Source organism: Gallus gallus, chromosome 7, assembly GCF_016699485.2.
Source record: "Gallus gallus isolate bGalGal1 chromosome 7, bGalGal1.mat.broiler.GRCg7b, whole genome shotgun sequence".
NCBI classification, from domain to species: Eukaryota; Metazoa; Chordata; class Aves; order Galliformes; family Phasianidae; genus Gallus; species Gallus gallus.
The window spans coordinates 14,621,313-14,636,436 of record NC_052538.1 but is presented as its reverse complement, the minus strand read 5'-3'; the positions used below and the strand labels follow the sequence as shown (position 1 = coordinate 14,636,436).

Sequence of the window (15,124 nt, the reverse complement as noted above, 5' to 3'; positions counted from 1 at the left end):
TTGCAAATCACGTGGAAGCAAGACAAATCAGACTGTAAACCCTCGCAACTGAAACAATCTCAGTTTAACTTAGCAAAACAGTACTGAATAATAGAATAAAGTGAGATACTCCTCCCTCCTCTGGCTTCCTCTACTGAAGGAAAAAAAAAATAAACCACACCACAACAGTCAGAAACTTGCACGAAAGAACTGGCCAAAATAAGTCCCTTATCACCAATACTTTAAAGAATTGGCCAAAACCGGTTAAGGATGAAAGATCATAGGGAGCTCTTACGCCTCTGGTACTTTATAAAACTAACCAGACAGTAGGAGGAAAGGGACTGGACAATTCCATAAGCAGCCAAATCAAAAGATGAAGTCAAGGGACAAACAGCTGCACTGATGAGTGTAACTGTTGGCAGTTCAGAGCAAACGAAAAATAGATTTCCTCTGGGGTGCCAGATTAGAACTTCTTGTTCCTTTTATAACATTTATATAAGAAAACAATCTAGTTCTACAACCTCAGAACAATACACATACTTGGCATCAGTTGCAAGTTCGTGTGGCTCAGTCCCTCAGAATCATTTCTCAGGACAGTATGACACCATAATTGCACAGAAACAAAAAGAAACACTCTCCTCAACTAAAAGCCAGAGAGAGTCTGGGGAAGAGGCCAAGGAGTTGTTTGAAAAGAAAGTCGAGTGGGGAACACAGAAGTACAGCAGGAAAAAAATGTACCCTTTTAAGGTGGACAAAACTGACCCAAAACAAATCACTATCAGTGAGACTATTTACATATCTCTCAAACTTTGAGTTTGATACCTGACAAATTAAATTCCCTGTTCAAGGAAAAGACTGTGTGTGGGCTTTGAACCACTCTGAACAATTGCCTCTGTATTTAAAAGTAATACATATGGTAGTGGCACACCCCTCAACCCACTGCAGAGCACATATATCAGACACAATGAAGACAATAATTAAAATCCCTGCACAAGAGGGATCACAAATAAGCAATTTGAGAACTTTGCTAATCTTAACCAAACAAAAAAAGTAGAAAACTGAAATATTCCAGAGCTGGGCCATAAAGAGCACATTTTCAAACTTCAAAATATGTCAGAAGGACAGAGATGCATTGCTACACAAAATAACCGTGCTGCCCTTGAGATACTGCGCGTGAAAAGAAATCAATCTCCCAACTTGCAGAGCTGTCTTCAGTCTTTGTGCTCATGTGAAAAAATCTTGAACATTTCAGCTCCAAACCACAATGAAATCAGCCACAGCAACCACCTGCAGTAACCACAGCACTGCTCATCTCACAGTAAAAGATGCAACATTCTACTACCATATACGAATAAATGGTCATATGCTTTAGAGAATATGAAAATCAAACTCTAAACCGCTACCTGGTTTATCTTGCAAAGGCATAACACATTCATACATGTCACACCAATACTATTTTCTAGGGCTGAATTAGAATATCATATGAAAGAACCAGCAAACACTATGCCAGATCTGGAGGTTGGCAGACCTGCCTGCAGCAGGGGGATTGGAGCTCGATAATCCTTGAGGTCCCTACCAACTTAAGCCATTCTATGATTCTATGGTATGATTCAGAGCATACAGATTAGAAACCACAGTGTTCAACAACACCTAAAAGCAGATAAGCCAATGCACCTTTCATCTATGTATTATGTCAGTCTCAACTCTCTCCCTTAAGAATGGTCATTTATTTTCTCAAGTTGAAACACATAAATAATTAACACATTAACATCAAATCAATTTATCTTACTCATGCAACACCTTTTTTTGTCTGGTCTACATTCACCCTGTCATGATATTTTTCTAAGAACACATCTCTGTGCTGGTGGAATTTAGCTGTGCCCACTACATTTACCTCCCTTGAATTATTGCTTCTGTGAAGCTCTAAGTCACACTTTCATCACCTCTTAAGTAATTTCCTTTGGGTGTTCTGTCCCAGTGTTCCAAATTTTAGTTTGTCTTTAAAAAGCTGCAGCTCATCTTCCACTTCAAAATGGGAAGACAGTACTCCATATTCATTCTCACTTGCCTCCTTCCTGAATCTAGAGCATCCTGTAAGGATATCCTCACTTAAAAATCTCTCATTCTCAGTCTAAAGAACACAAAGCCTTGCCAGTGGATTTTTCTGCCTGTTTACTCAAGGTGCTAAAGTCTTATTTCTCATGTATATAAGCTTATAAAGACTAGAACAGCAACAATTCTGTTTGATGCTTTTAGAACTTCTTCCTTACTCTCACCTCCAATCACAGCTCTATTTAGAACTTGCTCATCTCCAGTCTTGCATGGAAAGCATCCTCCATGCAACTGAGAACACCGCTGCCTGAAATGCTATGTGAAACACAGTAACACAAACCGAACTGTGTAACACTTCAGTATCTGAAACTTCCCTTTTGTCATATGAGGTTTTACAATGTGACAAGATGAACATGTAAAGTAGTGGAGTTAAACAAGACACCAGCAACAATTTAAGCAAGCTTGTGCAACACCAGCTTCAATGATACTTTTCAAGGCAGCGTATTCACCAGCTCCATAACACCCAAAAAAATCACAGAAAGATTCCTACAATCTTAGTTTTGGTACAGATCAATCTTACCATTGGTACTGGAACACTATGCTTTCTGTTCAGGGTTAAAGCTGCAGCTCCAAAGTCCAGACCCTGCAAATCTAGATTAGAAAAACAGTCTGTGTTTCTTTAGAAGTTAATACTCATCCTAAAACTTTATTTCTTTGGGGACTGAAAACAGGGTTTTATTACAAAGCATGATAAGGGAACCACTTTTCCAGTATACGTTCATAAATACTTGTAAAACTAAGCATTCAAGTTGCCTGGGACAGCAGGAATCCCGCATTTTCTACCAAAACATATGGTAGACATCAACATTGTTTATAATTAGCAGGCAATGCTCCTGAGGCAGCACCGGAAGCAGTGGGAAAGTAACAAGATCCAGAATCCTCATAGTGCGCTTTCAAGTGGAGGTAATCTACACTGAGTTTTGGGCTGAAGGGAAAAAAAAAAAAGTTCTTGTGAAAAGATAATGAAGGTATTCCTACAAGCTAAGCCAAACACTGCTAGAAAATAATGAAAAGAAGTGAATTAGAATTTGAACTCAAGATGGAAATAGTCCCTATCTATATTAGGAAAATGCAGGATTAAAAGATAAGCATCCAATGAAAAGCCTCAGCAAAAGCTTTAAGACTTGCATAAAACCTTGTAGTGGTGATTAATTGCCACCCAACAATAAAATCCAACAACTCACACCTGTGTTGACAGTATTACAGGTGAAGCCAATACGCTAAATACCTTTCACAGGTTATACAGATAACTAAGCTGCAGCAGTCATTACAACACTCTCCCACAAAACACGTTTTAAATTCATCAAGAGTGGCATTACCAGAAGTTTGCCAGAGAGACAAATAAACCAAAATGATAGAGAGAAGGCAAGAGTGTGTACCCTCAGATCAGGGACAAGGGTATCAATAGCAAGTGCTCAAGAGACCTGGGCAGATGTGCTGTGAAAGTTCGGAGACATCATTCCCTAACACTACCATTGCCCAGAGCAGGCTTCACCCACTTGATCTGGAGCTGCCTACTGAAAATATTGCACACTTCCTGACTACTCATCGTCCCTCCTCATCCTCTAGCCTACAGACTTGGCCAGTTGTGTAGCATCACGATTAAGCTCACCACTGACGCATTTTGTCTGTTCCACAAGTATGTCCCGTTCCCTCCCTTGTGTCCCTCCCAAACAGCAGCAAGCTAACACTGACCTGAAACTCATCTGATTCATTTTCTTTCACGCTGCTAGAAAACAGCAATCAACACCAGAAATGTGTACGTTTTCCCTGTTAGTGTAAGCTATACTGAGAAATGTGATTCCACACCTGATTTATAACTACAGCTTATAACTCAAGGAGACATCAGTGCACTGTTTCTTATCAGACAACTACAATTTTCTCAATTATTTCCCCCCCTCAAAAAAGTGATGATACAGATACCTAAACTGCAAATAAGACATCAACTATTGTTACTTTAGGAAAAAAAAACTGTTGGCTGAGATGATTTCATACAATTCTCCAAGAAACAACAACTTATGATGGAAAGAGTAGTGCGAAACCCCCAAAGCCATCACTAAGAACACTGCAACTGTCTTTAGGTTTGTTTGCTTTTCACCACAAAACAAAGCAGGATCAGCACCCTACAGCAAGCACAGGCCTCTCTGACCATGCTTCAGTTATGCTCTTAAGTCCACCTTCCCATTACCCTCATTAAGTTGATGGTATGGACAACAAGGCCAAGACCATAAAGATACACAAACTCAGAAATAAGAGAGCCTTTACACGAGCTCATTGACATAGCTGTTCCTGGAATATAATCACAGTACCTGTGATTTATTGTGTACTAAACCTTAACAGACAGCATCACAGAATGGGGAAAGAGAAAAAAAAAAAGTGCTTCTCCATCACAGGGAATTTAAATGAGTGAACAAAGTCAGCATCCAATCATTCAGATAATGCAGACACTGCAACACCAGGAACACAGAGGACCACTATTTCCTTTGGGACATAGATGAAAGAGCCACCGACAGGAGCAGCCACTGATACCAATCCACGTAAGCATCACCAATTACGCTCACTGTAAGAAACGCACCAAATAACAGTAAAAAAAAAAAAAAAAGGACTATACTGCAGCAACCTGCTCCATTCTTAAATAGTTGCTTCTGCACAGGGATACACAGCATTTTAAAGCCCTTCAGAGAATATCTCCCTACCCACACCGTCTGCCTGAAAGGCTCTATGAATGGGCAGCACGAGATGCTACAATCACGGGGGGAGCAAAGCCAGAAGCGCCAGACAATGGACCTGTCAAAAATCAAAGAAATGGCAACCGGGGCGGCGAGCAGCCCGAAGCCGCAGCCGTGAATCAGCTCTCCCGAGCCAGCAGCGCTTCCACGCGCGGCGCAGCGCCCGGCACGAGGCGGTGCTGGTGCCGGGGCCGCTCTCACTGACCCTTCTCCGGGCAGCCCCGAGAGGCCGGGCAGCGCGGCCGGGCGCTCCCGCACAAAGGCAGGCCCCGGCCACCCGGCGGCCCCCCCGCAGCGGCCACGTCCGTAGAGGCGGCACGGACAAAGCCCGGACCTGTTGCGCCGGCTCCCCCGGGTGACCGAGCTCTGCCCCGCCGAGGCTGCCCCGCGAGGCCGGGACACCGCGCCCCTCCGCGGCCGCCGGCCGGCCGGCCAACACCCGACGGAGCGGGGCACCCGCAGCCGCCGGGGAACAAAGCGCGGCCAGGCCGCGGGGCCTGCGCGGCGCGCGGGCCGGGGCTGCAGCAGCGGCGCGGGAAGAGCCCCCGCGGGCGCGTACTCACCGGGCTGCGGCGCTCCGGGTGCCCGGGCGGGCAGGGCGGACGCGGGGCGGAGTCGGGTCCCGCCCGCTCCGGCCGGGCTGCGGCGGCCGCCCCCAGCCGCCTCGCAGCTCCTCGCCGCCCCGGCGAGGGCTAAGACCCCTCCCCCGTCGGCAAGGAAACGGCGGCCAAGGGCCGCCGACCCGCCTCCGCCCGCGCCTCGGCGCCCGCCTGCGGGGCACGCAAACGCCCGCCTCTCTCCCTCCGTCGGAGCCGCCGCGGCAGCTGCGCGGGATCCGGCCCGGCCGAGAGACGGCAACGAGAAGCCCCACCCCGCCGGGAGACAATGCGCGGCCGCCGCCCCGCTAGGGGGTGCCGCGCCGCCGGCCTGCAGCCCGCCCCTCCCAGCTGGGGTCCGGGGTCCGTGCCGAGCTCGGCCCCGCCGCGATGGGGCTGCTCGAGTTCCAGCGGCAGCGCTTCTCCGAGAAGCGCGTTCGCTGCGTGAACGAGTCGCTGCGAGGCGTGCAGGCCTTGCTTGCCAGTGACTTTGTAACTTATCCGGTCTGCTCACAGCCTTCTGAGCACGTGTTGAACGCAAGGCAAACTGACCGCAGGTGGAACTGGTCAGTGGTAACGTCCTGGGCAGATGCGTTATCCGCTACACCTGTGGCCCCTTGACATCGGTCTCTGAAACCACACAACTAATAACTTGTTTGCCCTAGATCATAGCTGGTACCTTCCTATCCTTACAGCCCTGGACAATCATCCTGACGCTGTTAAGCCAAGGCTAAAATGATACCAACGAAAATGTGGAGTCTGGAAAGAAATGCTGTGAAGAAAACCAGCCCAGACTCTGCTCTCACTTCCCACCTGACTGCCCAAGGTCAGGTTGCTGTCAGTCTTAAATCTGCTGCTGAACACATTGTTTCTGAACTATATAACAGCACTTAATAAAAGTGTGGCAAACTCTATCCTCAGAGGCAGTTTACTTGTTATTTGCAGAATAACTGAGTGTTACTTACTATATATCACTCCAAATGCAAGAACTGTCTCAGAGGCTACATTTGAACACAAAGTTCTAAACAGCTTTGTGGAAGCACAGCTTCCCTACCAGCCCACAGCTGCCTGCGATAGGACTGATGGGCAGAGCACAGCTGTAGCAGTGGCCTCACCCATCCCTCCTCTCAGCAACACAACCCCTCCAATGCCCAAGAGCTAAAATCAGAGAGTTACCATTAATATATTCAGAGGTGACCAAAGAGACAGGGCTCATCAGCCTCCACAATGAACCTTTTTTGTTGGATCTCTCTTTCCTGGAAGAACGTTTGTAACAGCAACAGCAAAACAAAAGGAAGAACAACAAACATCCAAGGCCAGATGAATGTACTTTGGACTGAGGATCACAACAGGGAAACCCTTCATGGATGGTAATGTGAATACAGAGAGCAGATGAGTTTCCCCCTTGGCAGCAAGGAGCAAAGATCTTGCCCGTGGTGTCAGCACACTGAACCCTTAGCCCCAGTTCCAAATTTCTGTGGTAGCAACCAAGATCTGAGTGCAGTCTCTGCAGAATAGGGTTCCCGAGGTAAAGAATTTTAGACTAATTGTTTTAAAATGAAGAAGTGGTTTGCACTATGATTGGAAAATGAGTTAGATGGGTGCAGATGCATTGCAGTATCTTCATGGAGGTAGAAACTGAGGCTGCACACCTATTTGCCCAGCTGAATTTCATGTGCAAAAAAATTGCACTTGAGGGATCTTTGGTTAGGGCTCCCCTTTTTTTGTCGTTCCAGGAGCCACTGAGCATCACTATTAGCACACAACCACTGTTTTGAGAAGAGGGTTCAACCAAATGGCTGAAGTTCTAAGAGAAAGGACCTCTTTTGCATAGACAAGAAGTAGATAAAATACTTCTGGAGTTTATATTATAACATAACACAGCACAACATGGTACAATTTAGTGAGTTAGAATAGAACATAGTGCAATATGGCACAGGATGATTGTAATGCAATAGAAAGCACAACAGTGATAGCAGAGCAGCAAGGTCCCAGGCTGCAACAAGTGAGTTTGCTCAAATGCAACAGCTGTAGGCACAAAACTAAAGGAAAGAAGCTGCTTACCTTCAGAAGGCTGCAGGTACACAAGAATGTATGTTATTAAGAATATTAAATGAGGTCTGGGAAGGGACAAATCCTGGCTCCACTCCTTCCAGTCACTCAGGGGCACTACATACACCTGAGCTCCCCTGAGTTGGCCCTGCCTTCCCATCAGGTGCTCACTCACTAGTTCAAGCCATGACAGCATTCCCACTACAATAGTGCACCATGGTACAATATAGTATGATGTGGCATGATCTAGTACAACATGGTACAATATAGTGTGGCATGGTATGCTATAGTACAACATGGTGTGATAGGGGACAGTATCGTACAGTGGGTTACAGGTCAGACTCAAAGTGTGATTGGAAGTGGGGCTATACCAGGCTGGTGACCAGCCACTAGTAGGATTTCCCAGGGCTCTTTTTCTGGGGCCAGTCCTCTCAAATGATGTGGTTGCTGCACTCAAACATATACTGAGTAAATTTGTGGATGACACTGAATTGACAGGAGCTTTGGGCAGGGAGGTCTTGACACATCAGAGGGCTAGGCAATCACCACCTGTGTGAAATTTAAGTCTCAGATTCTGCACATGGGATGGGCAACCCTGGCTATACAGAGTGAGAGAGAAGAGGAGCAACCTGCAGCAGCTTTAACGCTTTAAGACAGAGCAACCCAATAGTTGCTCTAATCTATGCCATGGCTGGAGCTGTGCTAGTTTGAACACCAACGTGTTGTAACAGGTTTCCTGACTCTTCTTTTCCATGTGTCCTCTGCTGAGTGATTTGGCAGGATAGAATCTTAGATTAACAGTTTTGTTTAAGGTCCTTCCGGAAACCCAGAGGCATAGTTAATGGCCTTTGCCATGTGAGCGACCAGTAAAAGGAAATCACGGTGTATTTTTGTACCGAGGATCAGTTTGATTAAAACAAGCTTTCATATATGTTATTATTTTCCAGCAAGCATGCCAGATTTACCCAACCATGAATAGAAGTAAATAGGCTGAAAACATCCTGAGCCTTGGGAGCTTTGCTGTGCACCAGCACAACAGAGCCTTTGTTACAGGCAGAGCTGTGCTCTCACAATGCAGTCACTGCCTCCAGCTTCAGCTGCTGTGCTTCCCAAAAAACCAGCCGCCAAGGAAAACCAATCCAACCCCCACACAGCGGACAGTAGCTTCACACTGTGACATTGGCCCTAGATGCCACCAGATGTGACAGGACCATCCTGTGTAGCACCCCAGAGCAGCCTCCCACAGCTTTGTTCTAGCTCCACGTAGCACTGCTGGACACAGCCTTGCACCAGGCAGCCTGGAAACCCTCCAGCTGCAAGGATTTACAAGCAAGCTGCTTTGCTTGTTGTTTGCTTCCATATCTCTATGCAGCAGATAGATGCTTGTTTCCACCTGTAGCTCAGAAATGGCTGCGAAGGTTAAATTAGTGTAAACTAGCTTAAGTGGCTAGAGATATAGATTGCAGGCTATTCATAAATTGTATATACTGTAAATCAGCAAATAACTTTATGCACTGGGATTTGTACAGGCTGGCACTGATGAATTGCAAATAAAAACTAGAGAGATCTTGAGATCTTGTTATGGAGTTTTGTGATCATAACAAAATGGTATTGCTGTATTCACTAGTGAGCAGCAGACATCTCCTACTTTAAAGCCCTGTGTGTTTGTCATGCAGACAGAGTCTTGTTGGCAAAACTGGGAAAAGTCCCTCCTATGTTGAAAATCAGTATTGGAAAGCTCAAGAAGTGGAATTGACAGAAACATACAATCATGTGGTGCACATTCAGAACATCACAGAAACAAACAAAAGATCTACCACAGGGCTGAGTATGTTACTGCTCACTGAATTCTAAAGGTAGCCACATTCACCTGCTAATCAGGACAAAAATATTCAATGCTGCTTTAAACACAGTGAATAGTTTTTAAACCTGAACTGAGGAGAGATTTTTGTTGTTTTTTTTTTTTTTTCCTGAAGCAACTGCAACAAAGCCTTAAATCATGTCCTTACTAGAATCCCAAATTCAAGTCCTAGTAACCCAGCAAGTGAGACTCCATTCAGTGCACAGCATGTCTGGCACTCTGCAGAAGAAGCAGGCTTTGAAGGACCTGTGTTTTGTTATGCTCATTTTGATACAAGGAGTGTATCAACCAATCTTGTAAATAACTGTATCAAGTTGGCAATAATTTTGAAGTTTCTTGCTGAAGAAGTTCTTTAGAGAATGTGAAAGCCTTTGTTTTACAAAGGTCTTTGCATGAGTGACGTGTCTCTAATGAGACAGCACTATGAATCTTTGCAAGACTCTGAATAAACTGGTTTTGTGTCTTTTTCCATATGAATTTTTGTGCTTGGGGGAAACAATAAAGCATACCCTGATCTCATTGTATCCTTCCAAGTACCATTATAGGCTGTTGGATTGTATGTCCTGCAGCAAGCTCTGCAATGACTTATTACTTTGTTTAATTACTTTTTATTCCCTATAAAATCCTTCATAACTTGTCTGCTTCTTTCTGGTGAGGAAGTCAGGGCATTCTTGTGAAAAATAAAATAGAGGTGTAAAACCTAGGTTCTCTGGGTAGGTACCAGAGAAACATCAGAAGTGTTTCATGGGAAATGAAGTTATCTGTGGTCAGTGGCCTGCTGCATACATCTCTTTAACAGTTTCCTCAAGTATTTATTTCATCTTGGGAAGAAGAAATAGTTTCTTGTTGTCAGCAGAACCTGAGCCTCCATACCATAAGGGGAATGTCTTCCTTTCTACACAAGAAATCCGCCCATCACTCCATCTGGAGTCTCTTTGTGTAGTAACAAGGATATGGATCTTGATCTGGTCTGTGTAGGTTCGGACAGAAGGTACCAAAAACAGGAGATAGGCATGCCTCAGGTCACCTTTGTGGCTGCTGGGAAGGAGATGAGGACTAACTCACCTGTCAGGTTGGGTGCTAGTGCCATCCCACTGGGCAGGCTTGCTGAGATGTCTGCAGCATGCTCAGGTGGTGGTTGGCTCAGTCTGATCATGGGTTAGTGCTATGGTGCTTGCTGAATGAAAGAAACAACTGACCATACTAGGTATCATATGAGGCATAGCAGCTCTGGAAAGCATGACTGAAACGCTAACTCTAGAAGTAACAGAGAGAGTGTTATTGTCAGCAGTGCTTTTCAATGACTCCTACACAAAACACCTAATGTTCTGCTTGGACCTCACTGTGTCCTTCTGCCTGCACAGAAAACAGAACAAACAGATTTTCCTCACGAGGTTTGATTACACAGTGACTCCCTGCAGCTTGCTAACCCTAGCCATAGCGTTTGTTAGCATCAGCCTGTCAAAAAGACTTTATACAGTATCACCACCTCGTTTTTCCTACATTAGATTTACATCTAATTTTCAGTTTTAAAGTGAACTATTAACAAAATGTCTCTGAGGTAAAGGAGGTTAGATGGGGATGAAAGTCATAAATCAAGGAAGAGGCATCCTCTACTGTAGCTTGTATTTCATACAGTCCTAGGGCAGGGAGGACAAGGAGGGTCTTGTACTTGTGTTCATTCCCCATATTGGGTAATTCTGGATACTAGCACAGTACTGACCAGGAGTTAACAACTGTGAAGAAAAATCTATGGTTTTGTCTTTTGAGTCTGAATGAGGATCATTTGGAAAGTGAACAAATTAAAAGGAGAGTCTTCATAACATGTTTCCTGTAGTGCCTAAGTAACAAATCTGCATATGTTAACAAGAACTGGACATCTATGGATTCAAAATACGTTCCTTTATATAGATTCCGCTTCCTATGGCTTGTATTTCTGACTTTACAAACAGCAGCTGGTTTCCAGGGCATATACTAACACTAATCACAATCATTGAGAGCCACAGTGAACTGGAAGAGGATAAGAAATATGAGCTATTTTTAGAAGCAATAAGCCAGAGCTCCTCGCACTGAGAAAAGTCATTTCTAGGAGTAAGTGCCAGAGCCAGTTACAATCATCATGTGTTTGCTAGCCTATGGATGTTTTTACAGCTTCCTAGCTTTATAGTTTCTTATGTTTATTAAGCATTTAAGGAACCTTAAATGTGACTTTTATTATTAAAGAGTGGTTATTTTACTGAGATTAAAGTGTTGTTACTTGGTTCTGTTCCTCAGCATTTGGTGCTCACCCTGTGCTTTAGAAATGCTCCTCAAGACAGATAGAATTCAGCAGCTAAAGAAATAACAATTTCACAAATGAAAAGAATTACGTCTTGTAGAGCAAATAGGTATACAGATACAGGACCAGAGAGATTATCATGCTTACAAGGAAGTAATGAAATAAAGAGCTTACCCCCATCCTGAGTTCACAGAAGGGCTCGAAGAGGAGCAATCTCCAGATAGAGATCCTTCCTCCTTGGGAGTCAGCCCTTAAATGGGGTCTAGGAGGGGTGCAGCCAGGCTCCACCCCTTCTGGTCACTCAGGTGAAATTGCATTCACCTGTGCCCCTGCGGCTGACTCAGCGCTCGCCTCAGGTGGTCAATCAGAGGTTCAGGTCGTGATTCCACAGTTCCCATACACATCTGTAATTGGGTAGTAACATTTTGGAAAGTGGGGAAATCATTTTTCATTGCTTCATCAAAATTGCTGTATGTGAACTAATGCGTTTTGGAAGAATGGTCTCAAATGCAATTAATAGTGTTGATTTGTAACCTTAAAATATTTCTGCAACTTCAGTCAGAATGGTCAGGATTTTCAAACACATCCAGAACGCCTCCCAGGCTAACCTGTTTCTAATCCAGAGCAATGTTTTAAAATCCCACTGATTGGTACTTGTTTTGTTCTCACTTTGCCCAGTTCACAAGCAGCTTGTCACCCTCGGGCTTTCTGTATCAATTCTCTGCACACACACATCAGAGGTCACCGGGAATCAGATAACAATTCTGATCTCACTCACTGGTCACGCACTTTACAAGCAGACTGTTAAAGTCATTCAGGCCACTTTGAGGATAAGGCACTATTTCAGTGGAATATCAATAATACTGTCTGATCCAAAGTGCTGATCATTTTCTTGTCTGAGGCAAGGATTTCTCGAGTTTTTCATCTTTACAGTGTTTGGTGTTATACAACAGCTGAAATTTGGATGGAACTGTTGAGTGCTAAATTAGGTACTTGGCACTTTGTCTTCTAGTACATGAACATAATTTCAGAACAGCTCATACTGAGAGATGGGAAAAATAGGGCAGAGAAGAACAAAGTCATGCAGCAATCTTTACTTAATAAGGTAACACTTAAAAACTTCCATAAAAAGAAAGATTATCACAGAACGTTGTCCTGCACTGAATTACTGCACGTAACAAAATTTTACTAAACATGTAACATGAATTTCTGTATATAAAGAAAAAGAAGGATAAAAAAATTCCTTACAGGGTCATAGCTATATTACTTTATCACGATTGTTTCTAAAGAAAAGACCATTACAACCTTCCATGTCCTCCCCGTGAGCCATTGAGCAGGTTGAAAATCCAATGAATTCATTCCTCCTGATAACTTTCCGTGCTACATACTGTGCGGAAGCTTATCAATGCCCACAGACAAAAGGAATCTCAGGGAGCACAGCCAGAGGTAGCTCAGAGACAGGTATGCAATTCCATTTCTAGGGCAGGATAGCACAAAGAAACATTTCTGTACTTACATTACGTATGAAATTTAACATTGATCTTTTTGGGTGTACTCATACTGTTACAACAAGTATCGATGTACTTTATTGCTTCAGTAAGTACTTCATATTTCAGCATTAAGAGCTAAGATTGTGGGTTTTTTTTCACCAGTAACCAGTTTGGGAGGTGGCTGGGCATTATCCTCCCTCTGGCCAGAGCTGAGCGTGCAGCAGCAGCCCTGCAGTGGAGCTCCCTCCAGCCTATGCCCACCCCACAGACCTGTCTGGCTGATCTGCCTGCCTCCTACATCCTTTTACAGCGTGTTATCCAGCCTGCTGGGTTTGTCTTGAGGCTGCATAGAAAAGGAGAGTTTTGTTTTGAGGTGAAGAAGGACACTTATCCTGAATGAAATGGCCACTTGGTCTGAAGGCTCCTCCAGCTCTGTGCTACTTCAGCAGATGTGTTATTTTCTAAGAGATTTAAACTATTTCTGACTTTTATTATTTATTTCTACTTGGCCTTACACTTCAGGATTTTTGAAACATTTGGTTTAAATGAATCAGAAGTATATTCCAAATACAGATGTATTTGAGACAACTCAGTAGAAGCAGGGATGTGGGACTGTTTTCCTTACCCATTTTGCAAGGATTCTGGTTGATTCACATTATTCTATGAAATAATTGCTTTTCCTTCATCATCTCTTTTCTCATAATTGATTGTGTCCATCTTCTACACTTTACCCATAAGAAAACCTGTCTGTCCTCTGGCTATAATTAGTGACTGAATCCAGACTCCTTTTTGCTTCTTATCCTAAAAACAAATATTTTGTTTCCAGTTTCCTGCCCTATTCATACAGCCATAGAATAGTTTGGGTTGGAAGGGATCTCAGAGATCATCTAGTTCCAACCTTCTGCCGCAGGCAGGGTTGCCAACCACTGGATCAAGCACCAGATTAAATTGCTCAGGACCCCATTCAGATAAGCCTTGAACACCACCCTGTAGGGATGGGGCATCCACAACCTCTCTGGGCAGCCTGTGCCTGTACCCCACTGCCCTGTTTGTGAAAAACTTCCCTCTGACATCTAATCTAAATCTTCTCCCCTTAAGTTTAAAACCATTCCCCCTTGTCCTATCACTATGTAGCTCTTTAAAAAGTTGCTTTCCTTCCTGTTTATAATCCCCCTTTAAATATTGTAAAGTTGCAATGAGGTCTCCCCAGAGCCTTCTCTTTTACAGACTGAATAAGCCCATCTCTCTCAGCGTGTCTCCATAGGAGAGGTGCTCCAGCTCACTGTCATCCTTGTAGCCGTCCTCTACCCTCTCCAAGAGCTCCACATCTTTCCTGAGTTGGGGGCCCCAGACCCAGACACAGTACTCCAAATGGGGCCTCATGATGGCAGAGTAGAGGGTCAGTCACCTACTTTAACCTACTGGCCACCTGCCTTTTGATGCAGCCCAGGATACAGTTGGCCTTCCAAGCTGCAAGCACACACTACTGGCTCCTGTTCAGTCTTTCATTTACCAGGACCCCTAAGTCTTTTGCAGCAGGTCTACTCTTGAGGAGTTTTTCTGTACACATATCTGGGATTGCCTTGACCCAAGTGCAACACCTTGCACTTGGCCTTGTGGAACCTCATTAGGTTTACAAGACCCCAAATTTCAAGTTTGTCAAGGTCTCTTTGGATGGCAAACAAACAAGCAACAACAAATAACTACAAAAAATATTACAGATCATAGGAAAAAACTATAAAAATTTAGGTTTTTCAGGACTGACAAGAATGATTTGGAGTGCTCAATATCTTGACATTACAGCAAAGTGTCCTAATCCACCTTCCCACTTAAAATTCTTGAGTGTACAAAGCTTGTGTAGTCAGAGGTAGCGTGCTTTAAAACCTTCATTAGGTGAAGCAGGGCCCACCTGTTTCACTGGCTTCTATGCCGCACAGGCCATCCATCAGCCCTTCCCACATCCTTATGCCTGCTGCTGGCTGCCACCAGCATCAGTACCAGCTCTTCCCCTCAGCTTTCATCATCCT

At 44.3% G+C, this 15,124-nt stretch overlaps 1 protein-coding gene across 7 annotated transcripts in view; it reads right to left on the bottom strand.

The window, feature by feature from the left end:
* SESTD1 (SEC14 and spectrin domain containing 1) overlaps positions 1 to 11,837 on the bottom strand; it is a 58,333-nt gene extending 46,496 nt beyond the window's left edge. For 2 of the 7 annotated variants that reach the window (XM_040703815.2, XM_046943887.1), the window contains exon 1: positions 11,782 to 11,837. The gene's annotated coding sequence lies outside the window, so the exon portion shown is untranslated. Of the gene's footprint in view, positions 1 to 2,611; positions 2,683 to 5,154; positions 5,432 to 11,781 lie in introns of those variants that run through there. The other 5 variants (XM_015289562.4, XM_046943886.1, XM_015289563.4 and 2 more) reach the window with 4 other exon arrangements.
* Between the last annotated feature and the right edge of the window lie 3,287 nt (positions 11,838 to 15,124).